The 12,052-nt window shown below is 42.8% G+C and overlaps 2 protein-coding genes across 3 annotated transcripts in view; both read right to left on the reverse strand.

Annotated features, from left to right (window-relative positions):
- The window catches only part of LOC147736437 (uncharacterized), a 229,795-nt gene that overhangs the window by 158,850 nt on the left and 58,893 nt on the right, over positions 1–12,052 (reverse strand). The window lies entirely within an intron of this gene.
- Positions 1–12,052, reverse strand: part of LOC147736438 (uncharacterized) — a 121,141-nt gene that overhangs the window by 50,230 nt on the left and 58,859 nt on the right. Inside the window, exon 1 of one of the 2 annotated variants that reach the window (XM_086953173.1) lies at positions 11,735–11,843. The exons of the other annotated variant lie outside the window; for it this stretch is intronic. The gene's annotated coding sequence lies outside the window, so the exon portion shown is untranslated. Of the gene's footprint in view, positions 1–11,734; positions 11,844–12,052 lie in introns of those variants that run through there. 2 annotated transcript variants of the gene reach the window in all.

Consider the following 12,052-nt stretch of genomic DNA (forward strand, 5'->3'; position numbering starts at 1 on the left):
TAATTAGTGGATGGGGTACAGGATACAATAATTTGAATTACAGGAAGGTGTGCATGTCCTCCCTGTCATTAAGGCCGTTAGGATGCTTAGAATCAAGGTTGAGAATATATCTAGTCTCTAACTGCCTTAGAGCCTTGTCTCTGTCCCCACCTCGCTTGGGTACCGGTGCCTGATCAATTACAAAGTAAGTGAGACAATTTACGTCTTTGTTGTGGCTCACTTTAAAATGTCGGGCTACCGGGTATGCCGGGTCACTGTGGATAATGGCACGAATGTGTTGCAGGATGCGCATATGTACGGGATTTTTTGTATTGCCAACATAACGTAAGCCGCAGGTACACGTGAGAACATAGATGGCGTACTCAGTGCGGCAGTCATATTTACCCCTAATTGATTGTGCTTTATTTTTAAAGGGGGTTTTGTAAGTGGCAGTGTTGGCTCCAAAGTTGCATGCCCTACATGTGGCACATTTGCGAAATCCATTACTGGAGGGCATCCATGTTTTTATACTAGTAGACCCAGTGGAGATCTCTTTGGATAAGAGATTCCCTATATTTTTTGATTTTCTAAATGTCACGCTAGGATGTTCTAATAACGTGGTTTTTAGAATAGGGTCTATAAGGACAATGGGCCAATTCTTTTTCATGATGTTGCGTATTTTGCGCTCCTGTCTACTGTAAGTGGTGATCAATCTTGGGGAACTATTGTCATCTGCTGTACTGGAATCTACCTCAGTGGTGCTAGGTAGCAGGGTGGATCTCGGTCTTTCATTAGTTTTACTCATGGCTTTGTCAAGAATGTCCTCGCTATATCCTCTTGCTCGCATGCGTTCTAAACATGACCGGCTACAGATGTTAAATTGTTCCGGCGTGCTGCAAATGCGTTTAAGGCGCAGCAGTTCACCATAGGGTATGCTGGCAATTAGGTGGCGCGGATGAGCACTAGATGCATGTAATATTGCATTTCCAGCAGATGGTTTTCTATATGCTGTGGTGGTTAGTGTCTCATCAGTTATCAGTATTTGGACATCTAAAAACTCGAGCATAGTGTCACTCATGTTTGAAGTGAAGTGTAAATTAAACTCATTAGTATTCAGAAGTTCAACAAACTCCGACGCACTCTGCATATTGCCCTTCCAAATAACAAAAACATCGTCTATATAACGAAGCCATGAGATAACATTGTTTTCAAATATAGTTTTGTGTTCCTTCATGAGGACCTGCTTTTCCCAAAACCCCACATGCAAGCATGCGTAGCTTGGAGAAAAGCAGGCCCCCATGGCCACCCCTTGCTTTTGTCTGTACAGTTCCTTCTCAAATGAAAAGTAATTATTATTTAAGCACCATGAAATGAGGGAAATCAACATTTTGTTATGCATAGCATATTCAGCAGGACGTGTACTTAAGAAATGTTCCACACCACGTAAACCACATTCGTGACGTATACTAGTATAGAGAGACTCTATATCTAGAGTTAATAAAATCCATTCCTTTGACCAGGTTATGTCACTGAGGTGCCGTAAAAAATCACCAGTGTCTTTTAGATAAGAGGGCATAGTTCTTACCATACCATATAGTAGTATATATATATATATATATATATATATATATATATATATATATATATATATATATATATATATATATATATATATATACTACTATTATTAAGAGAGAACTTGTTGCACCTTTTGGCCAGGTAAACTCAGGAACCACAGCACCAATCACAACACCCAATACAGCGTTGGAAAGGGCAGTTGCAGAAGGACATAGGCTATGCAGACGCCCACAATATACATTTAAAATGTAAAAGAACCGTGCCAGCAAAGTAGTCCCTTGTGGGCGTGTCTGCATTGTGCTGTGGGTGTGTGCTGGGGGTGTGACAATCGCTGGGGGCATTCCGTCACGAGTGTTGTTTTTTCTTCCCAGGTTCTATACATTCCTGCTCCCTTTAAGTAGTAATTCAGTGGAGGTCCCATTCTGTTAGAACCACCCCAAGCACAGTTATGGGCAACAATACAACTAAAAGGCCCTGCAAAGCATTATGGGATAAGCTTAGCATAATTTTTAGCATTCATGAAAGGGTTTCAATGTTTTTGAATTTTACTCATCAGGGACATCTTGGGACGACGAGGTGAACTGCAGCTTGATGTATAATATTTTAAATGCTATTTCATTTGCCTCATCAGGGACATCTAGGGACGGCGAGGTGAACTGCAGCTTGATCTATACTAATATAATAAAGAGAGAGCCCAAACCTTTGAGGCGGGTAATCTCAGGAACCACAGCACCAATCACAACACCCAATACAGCGTTGGAAAGGGCAGTTGCAGCAGAAGGACATATGCTATGCTCACACCCACCATATACATTTAAAAAGTAACAGAACCTTGCCAGAAAAGTAGTCCCTTTTGGGCGTGTCTGCGTTGTGCTGTGGGCTTGTGCTAGGGGGGCGTGACAAATGCTGGGGGCGTGTGGTATGTTCCGCCCTTCGGGCTGGACTGTTCCCATGAGGCACAGGGTCAAGGCGGATTTGCATATGGCCAAGTCTGAACTGGGGTGGTGTGGAGTGCATAAAACGATGTATTTAGGCCCAGATCTCTGTACTGGGGTGAATGTATGACATTGTTCTGCATTCTGTCCATCAACTGCTGTTTTTGGATTTGTCACCCCGAGTGTGATGGGTATGCTCAGACGTGAGTGCCATGCTCTCCACAACACCAGAGGCAAGCTATCCTGGCTGGAAACCACTGATACCCAGAAATCGGTCAGTTTGGTCTTAAATGTTCCCATGATGCACAGGGATAAGGCTGGTTTGCAATTGGCCATGTCTGAACTGGAGTGTTGTGGAGTGCAACAAAAATGATGGATTTAGGCCCAGATTTCTGTATTGGGGTGAATGTATGACATTGTTCTGCATTCTGTCCATCAACTGTTGATTTTATATTCCGCCTTGTCCACCCTGCTCCCTTTAAATACCCCTGCACCCCATAATCAAAACCCATCTTTACTCTTTAAAATACCCCAACACCCTTAAACACTAACCCGTCTTAACTCTATAAATATACTCTGTTCCCCAAAACCCAAACCTATACCTAAATCCTAAAAATACCCCTTTACCCCAAAACCCAAACCTAGCCCTGAACCCTTAAAATACCCCTGTATCCCCAAACCTACCCCGGAACCCTAAAAATACCCCTGCACCCCAAAACCCAAACCTAGCCCTGAACCATAAAAATAACCCTGTACCCCAAAACCCAAACCTACCCCTGAACCCTAAAATACCCCTGTACCCCCAAAACCCAAACCTAGCCCTGAACCCTAAAAATACCCCTGTCCCGAAAAACCCAAACCTAGCCCTGAACCCTTAAAATACCCCTGTACCCCAAAACCCAAAACTAACCCTGAACCCTAAAAATACCCCTATACCCCAAAACCCAAACCTAGCCCTGAACCCTAAAAATACGCCTGTACCCCAAAACCCATACCTATACCTAAACGCTAAAACTACCCCTATACCCCATAACCCAAAACTATATCTGAACCCTTAAAATACCCAAACACCCCAAAACATATACCTGAGTACCCCAAAACATATACCCCTATACCCATACTTACCTTATCCAAACATTAAAAAAAAACATGCTTTTACCAATCATGCATTTACAACGAATTTGGTTGTAAATGTGTGCGTGGTAAAACCATATAAAATGTAATGCCATGCTTTATAATGGCATTGCGGAGTCATGGTACTTTCATAATGAAAGTATGCGGAGTGATGGTCTGCGGAAAGAAAGTTGTGGAATAATGGATGTTTACCCTCCCCCGGTAAGTACATTTGTGGCACGGCGGCCCACATCTCCAGCAACATACTCATATTTTTTCACCACCGATTTGAAAAATGCCCAGGTCTCTCTCATTGATGGCCAGCACCGACATACACTTTTAGACACACCTCCCGCCACAAGTTCTAGATTTGCGAACTTTAGAGCTGGGGAGCTACGTTCGAATCTCGGCATCAGGTCAACATCCTGTGATTCCAGGCAAATTGATTTGTCTCCCCGTGCCTACCACAAATGAATGTGTTCTTCTGTAATGTAAATTGTGCTCATGCCATGTTGTAGAGTTCGCGCTATATAATATTGCAAGGAAAAATAAAGTAGGGAAACTCGAGTTCACACAGTACTGAACGCGCACTCTTAAGTGCATCAGCAGTGCACTGTGAATCGGAGCGTTTCACAGGCCTGTCACAGATAAGAAATGCTATCAAAACGAAATCCTACAAAACCATATACTACTGGCCGGCAGCAATTCATACCCGGACAACGTCGGGACGGGCTGCTAGTATATATATATATATATACATATATATATATATTTATTTTATTTTTTTTGATCAAAAAAACGAAAAAGCCAAAAATAGATGAACAAAATCAACAGATTCCAAGACTGATTTTATCGTACAGTAAAGAGTCTCACAAAATACTCCAAAGCGTACAAAAACTATTGGTTCATTCTAAAACAAGACCAAGACATTGAAAAATTAATGGGTCCAAATCCTCAAATAACATTCAGGAAAGCGCCATCAATTAAAGACACACTAATCCAGAGCCATTTCAGCCAGAAAACAAAAACTCAGGGATGGTTGGAAAAACAACAGAATGGATTGTAAAATGTTACGTTTGCAAAGCGTGTCAAATTGGCATGAACAAGAGGAATATAAGAGATCCAGAAGGAATCTAACATGTCAAAATGGAGACTGGCGCAAAATGAATTACTTTGCGATTGACACAGTGGAACAACATGAAAGAATGGGAGACCAAAGAAAGAAACTCTGATAACTGGAATCAAAATACATATTAGGCTACTCACAAAATTCCCAAGAGGCATGAACTTCGATGAAGAACTCTATGTGCACAAAGAATAAAATCTAGTCATCGGGCCCCAACGAAAAACAACTTCAAGGAGGAAGTTAAACCAATGCTTAAATATTGAAACAGACAAAGATTGGTGAAAGGGTAGGGTACTATACCGAAACTGCCCCGGAACATTCATGTAGAAAAGCCTACTTAAGGACTAAATGCTACCTTATGTACTATACAGAAACGACAATTGATAATTATAATTATTTTTTCCTTATATTTAATAATCAGTAACTAAATATACACTAAGACACATCAATCTCTCAAACAATATGCATTGGTTTTATAAACATGCAAAATTGAAAAGTACAAGAGCGTAACCTCACTTGTAAATAGGACACTGTCTAACAAAGGTGATCTGTTGTAAATATTGAAAAACTACATGTTCCAGAATTCATGGGAGGAGTAGAAATCGAAAACAGTATAAACAGTTGCAGGAAAGTAGTTTCACCTACCGTGAACAAGGCTGGTGTTGGCGTTGGTGTTAGACTGGACACTGAATAAAGTCTAGAAAATGGAGTTGCTGAGTGCGGCGTCTTTTGTGCTAAAAAAACAATCCTGGCCACTCGTCTGGCCCAACGCCGGCACCCGCTGCAGAGCGATCCTGTGAGCAGACCACATTACAGAAAATTGGATTGGAAACAGGAAGTGCCCGATTGTGAGAAACGCCATTGAACTCGCCGAGTGAGCACCGACATCCGTGTAGGGTCGAGCGCTGAAGGACGGGGCAGAGAGTGCTGCCCGCACAGGAGCCTCCCCTCTGGGTAAGTGCTGTAACACGGCGATGTACTAATTTCATAATTCTTTTTGGCCCGGACATCTCACCTCGAAGCGGCTTGTGTGAAAGCAAAACGAGGGACTGAATACCGCCCAAACAAAACAGAGCGGATTCCTGCCTCGCATCACGAAAGCAACAGCTCCCAATTATCAGCATTAACAGCGTGTCCTTTGTCCACTGTTGAAAAAAGGAAAACGCAAATTGAACTGACACTGCATTTTGCTGCCTTAACTTAAAAACAGGGAAACAAATAAGAGCAATGGAAGCTCGCAAAGTCAAACGTGCACAGAAAGCAGCATCGATGTTGATGCCACATAATGAAAACAAACTGACGAAAAACGCAGAAAATCTTGAACAAATAACGTCAGACCCAAGCCTAAAACAACTTTATTTTCAAGCAGAAAAGCAATATAAATGGGAAATAAACAAAAGCTGGGAAGTCTTGACCTTACAAAAATATTTAGAAGTTGACAGAGTGCCACGAGGCCTGCGGATATTTACAATGCCCACACACCCGATACAAGGATGGATATGTTAGAAAAGTGGGGAACAAATAACATGAAGTGCAGCAAAAATATGATGCGCATATTAATCAAATACTCAGAGAAGGATCTGGAGGAAATAAATACTCTAATTAAAGAAATAGAGGAGAAAATATCTAAAAAGGAAAAGAATGATTCAGATAAATTGTGAAAAGAAATGGAGGACCGTTTAGAAAAATAGGAGGATGATATTGAACAGCGCAAACAAAGAAAATTCTGAAGAGATGAGGCGGATTACAAAAATGGCCAAATACTGACTTTTGCTAGGAGATTTGACGCTCTGAACAGAAACTATACTAAAGGACAACCCCAAACAGAATCTGGAAGCGAATCAGATGTAAGTGTCGTAGACAATGACACAACCAAGAATACAAAGGGAGCAACATCTACTTTCTCTTTTTTTAGAGGAAATGCATCTGGTCAACTTAGACCAGAACATCTCATGCAACCGGGGACAGAGCAGAGGCAGGGGCAGAGGCAGAGGATTTGGAAAAGACACTTCAAAATCTTCAAAAGCCACAGGAAAACCCGAAGATCAAAGTACAAAAAGATTTTATCCACTGAGAAATCGAACAAAGAGGAACTAATATCAGAAGATTTAGTAATAAATCTATCGGATTACCTGTTGACACCAATTGAACATCGAGTACTAAACAAAGGTCTATCCTTTTGTACCCAGAAACATTTACAGACACCAAAATTGACATTTATAAATATGTACGCAAATTAAAACTCGCAAAAATCTATGCTGCCAAACAAGTACCCACTACTCAAACAGAAGATAATTCAAACAGACAAGCAACGGACAACACAGCACTTACAATAAAATAAATACCACACCTGAAAAATCTTTATGACCTAGCGAATGAATTGTTAGAAGACGAAAGCACAGAAATTATGGTACTTCAAGACCTGGAGATCAATACAAAAAAAGATACAAGAAGTGGATGTAAGAAGAAATCAAAATATTGCCCACAACTCACCAGGCAATAAAATAGACTCCTTTTCAGACGCAGTCATGGATGAAATAGGGAAAATGGAAAAACTGAGAAACCAAAACAAAAATAGAGAAAATGTGTCCACCTGCGAAAATCAAGCACTCCAGGCACTTGCAAACAACAGTAAAATCGTGATAAAGCCAGCGGACAAGGGCGGGAATATCTTGCTACAAAATGTAGAAGATTACAAAAAAGAGGCCTATCGTCAACTTCTTGATCAAAGCAAATATAACAAGCATTTACAATGCAACAGGTCTCGGGTTAATTAAGTTTGAGCTATTGGCATTGCTAAATATTGCAACACCAACTGCAACAAAAGTCTATAAATTGTAGCCCAAAACAATTTGTATCTATTTTTGTAGCAATGGTGGCATGCTGCGCTTTAGATGAATAGGTTTAAAAGTAAAGTGCGCCATACTGCGATTGCTACAATAGTTAATTGTGGATGCGTTAACAATTGATATGTGCACTGACGGCTGGTAATGTGTGTGTCTGTAGAAATTGTGCACTGATGGCTGGTGGTGTGTATGCCTGGTGGAAGTGTGCACAGCCGGCTGTGGTGTGTGTGCCTGGTGGAAGCGTGCACTGACGGCTGGTGGTGTGTGTGCCTGGTAAAAGCGTGCACTGACGGCTGGTAGTGTGTGTCTGATGAATGCATGCATTGACGGTTGGTGGTATGTGTGTGTGTTTGGTGAAATTGTGCGCTGGTGGTGTTTGTGCCCGGTGAAAGCGTGCACTGATGACTGATGGTGTCTGTGCTTGGTGAAAGTGTGCACTGACAATGTGGTTCTGTGTGTGGCTGTATGTGTGGTTGTGTTTGTGTGGTTGTGTGTGTGGTTATGTGTGTGGGTGTGGTTGTGTGTAGTTGTGTGTGTGTGGTTGTGTGTGTTGTGTTTGTGGTGGTGTGTGTGGTTCTGTGTGTGTGTGGTTGTGTGTGGGTGAACCGACATGTCCGATCGGCTCCTTTTCAGCTTGGGGGTTAGTGACCTCTGCCTACCTTTGTCTAGAGAGGTAGGGGGCGCAGAGGGTTGTTCGATAGGCTGGTACAGCTAGGCCAGCTGCGGATGGATACAAGGATGCACCTCTGCGGGCCGGGGCCGGTGGAGTCGCTGTTCAGAAGAGACAGCTCCAGCAGGAGGGCATTGAGCAAAGGCAGCTGTCCAAGCTGCTCGCAATGTCGGAGACACCCGCCGCTGCTGCTGTTTTTTGGCTAGGTTTGGTCTTTGGGGGTTCTTGGACTGGTCTGTGTACACTTTCTCGTCCTCAGATGACAGCTCGCCGTGTAGCTCTAAGTGTTAGAGCTCTTCTCGTGAGGATTCGACGGGAGACCTTGGGTCGGTCAGGGTAGGCGGCTCCCCGGCCTTCTCCTGCCGGGTGTTAGGGCTGATGTGCCGCAGCAGACTGCCCCCAAGATCATTAGGCGGTATCCTAAGGAGATCTCCCCCACTGGGCGCCCCAGGGGGTTGTGCAGCGGGTGCACCCCGCGGTGGGCGTGAGCACTGGGCGTGGAAGCCCCGAGCGACCGCAGCCAGGGAGAGGGGGCAGCTGCCGAGCAGGCGGGGCAGAGCCGCAGCGGAGGCCGTGCCGCGCAGGTCTAAGAGCATGGCATAGAGCGGGCATCGGCTGAGGTGTCCCAGTAGAACCCGGGCGTCTCTACGGAACAGGCACGACTTGCCCGTGCCAAAGGGGAAGAGCAGGCCCGAGGGGGGCGGCCTGTCCTCATCCTCCGCCGGCGGGGGGTGTATCAACAGGATCGGGAAGTCCAAGAGCCGGAAAGCGACGGCTGGCTGCGGCTGTTCGCCCTTCGGCAGCGACGGCTCCGGGTGCACCCAGTCTACCAGCCAGGGAAGCGGCGCAGCGCTCCCGGGGCAACGACGTGCTAGCCGCACACTGCACTCACCTCAAGAGTCCTCCTCGCGACCTCCGCTCCTCTCCAGGCACCACCAGTAACATCACCACACACCGTCCGCTGCCCCGGGGTCCGCGCCGAAAGCAAAGAGAGCATGCAATACTCACGTGACGTCAACCCCCAGCATATATGGGAAGCGCGCATCATGGGGCTGTGGCGCGCGGCGGAGACGCCGTTGCGTAAGCACGCACATCAGCTGCTATGAGGCGCGCGACCAAATCCGCGCGTGGCCAGCTCTTGTCTCTCCCTCTCCCATTCACGATGCTGTGCCCAGCTCTTGTCTCCCTTTGTCGGCTGAAACGATTGCTATAGTTCTCTGGCGAGAACGCGCTTCGCCCGTCTCTAAGCCGAGACCTAAAAAACTATCATCTAACCCAATACACAAAATGATCAATGAAATTCGTAAAAATTTGGATGACTGGCATGATCACAAGTTACTAAACACGGAGGAACGTCAATTTTTACTCAAGGAAAATCCAACCATTCCAACAATATATGTTTTGCCAAAAGTGCACAAAACAATGATAAATACTCCGGGAAGACCCATTGTGTCTTTATGCGACTCAGCATACGAAAATATTGCATCCTACATTGATCATTACCTAGCTCCCATGGTAGCAAATCTCAGTTCATACATTCAAGACACAGGAGACTTCCTTCGCATTCTTTCAAATACATCATGGAACTCATCCTATCTACTGGTTACTATCGACGTAGTCTCTCTGTACACATCTATTGAACACTCGGTTGGCTTGAATGCATGTGCCTATTTTCTAAAACATTGAAACATCAACGAATTAGAACACTCTGCCATGCTACTAACCATCATTCAAATGTGCATCAACAATAAAAAAAAAATCTTCAACCATGAAATTTACCATCAACTTTGCGGTTGTGCCATAAGTATGTCCTTCTCCCCCAACTATGCCAATTTAACCATGAGTTGGTGGGAGAAGGAAATAGCATGAGGCATTGAACATGGTGACATCTTGGACAAGTTTGTACTATGGACAAGATACATAGACAATCTTTTCCTGATCTGGAATGGGAACAAGGAAGATTTCATGAAATATTTCGACTCACTAAACCAAAATAACATCGGTCTGTCCTTTACTTATAACATCAGTCGCCGTAAAATTGACTTCCTGGACATCTTTGTATACATAGATCAAGGCCAAATACAAACTACCCTGCACAGGAAGAAAACAGAGACCAACAGTATCCTACATGCTAAAAGTTTTCATCCACAGTCAGTAATTCGAAGCATTCCCTAAGGGGAATTTGTAAGGATGAAACAGAACTGTTCAGAAGACAAAAACGTGAATAAGGAAATTGAAGAAAGTACTAAAAGATTGAGAGGAAGAGGCTACAGAGAACGAGATCTACAAGCAAGTATGAACAAAATTGAAAATCGATCACGGACTAAAATTTTGATCAAAAAAACAAAAAAGCCAAAAATAGATAAACAAAATCAACAGATTCCAAGACTGATTTTATCGTACAGTAAAGAGTCTCACAAAATACGCCAAAGCGTACAAAAATATTGGTCCATTCTAAAACAAGATCCAGACATGGAAAAATTAATGGGTCCAAACCCTCAAATAACATTCAGGAAAGCGCCATCAATTAAAGACACACTAATCCAGAGCCATTTCAGCCAGAAAACAAAAACTCAGGGCTGGTTGGAAAAACAACAGATTGGATTTGTAAAATGTTACGTTTGCATAGCGTGTAAAATTGGCGAGGAATATAAGAGATCCAGAAGGAAGACTAATCCAAATCAACAAAAAAATTACATGTTCAACAAAATTTGTGGTATACGCTATTCAATGTAACTGCGGAATGCTTTACATAGGCAGTACCATCGGCATGCTAAAAAAGCGGATATTGGAATATTTTAGGGCGGTCAAGAATCAAGATCTATCGTATGCCAGAGCAAAACATCTTCTAACATGTCAAAATGGAAACTGGCGCAAAATGAATTACTTTGCGGTTGACACAGTGGAACAACATGAAAGAATGGGAGACCAAAGTAAGAAACTCCGACAACTGGAATCAAAATGCATAATAAGGCTACGGACAAAATGCCCAAGAGGCATGAACTTCGATGAAGAACTCTATGTGCACCTAGAATAAAATCTAGTCATCGGGCCCCAACGAAAAACAACTTCAAGGAGGAAGTTAAACCAATGCTTAAATATTGAAACAGACAAAGATTGGTGAAAGGGTAAGGTACTAAACCGAAACTGCCCTGGAACATTCATGAAGAAAAACCTACCTAAGGACTGAATGCTACCTAATGTACTATACAGAAACGACAATTGATAATTATAATTATTTTTTCCGTGTATTTAATAATCAGTAACTAAATATACACTAAGACACATCAATCTCTCAAACAATATGCATTGGTTTTATAAATATGCAAAATTGAAAACTGCAAGAGCGTAACCTCACTTGTAAATAGGACACTGTCTCACAAAGGTGATCTGTTGTAACTAATGAAAAACTACATGTCCCAGAATTCATGGGAGGAGTAGAAATCGAAAACGGTATAAACAGTTGCAGGAAAGTAGTTTCACCTACCGTGAACAAGGCCGTAAGGCTGAAACGCGTTGGTGTTAGACTGGACACTGAATAAAGTCTAGAAACTTGGAGTTGCTGAGCACGGCGTCTTTTGTGCTAAAAAAACGATCCTGGCCACTGGTCTGGCCCAACGCCGGAACCCGTTGCAGAGCATTCCTGTGAGCAGACCACATTGCAGAAAATAAATACAATTTTAAAAACAAATAAATAAAATTAATTTAAAAAAATTATATATATATATATATATATATATATATATATATATATATATATATATATATATATATATATATATATGACTCCGTCGTTATTGTGCCT

The sequence above is a fragment of the Lissotriton vulgaris genome, chromosome 1_2 (assembly GCF_964263255.1).
Source record: "Lissotriton vulgaris chromosome 1_2, aLisVul1.2, whole genome shotgun sequence".
In the NCBI taxonomy this organism is placed as follows: domain Eukaryota; kingdom Metazoa; phylum Chordata; class Amphibia; order Caudata; family Salamandridae; genus Lissotriton; species Lissotriton vulgaris.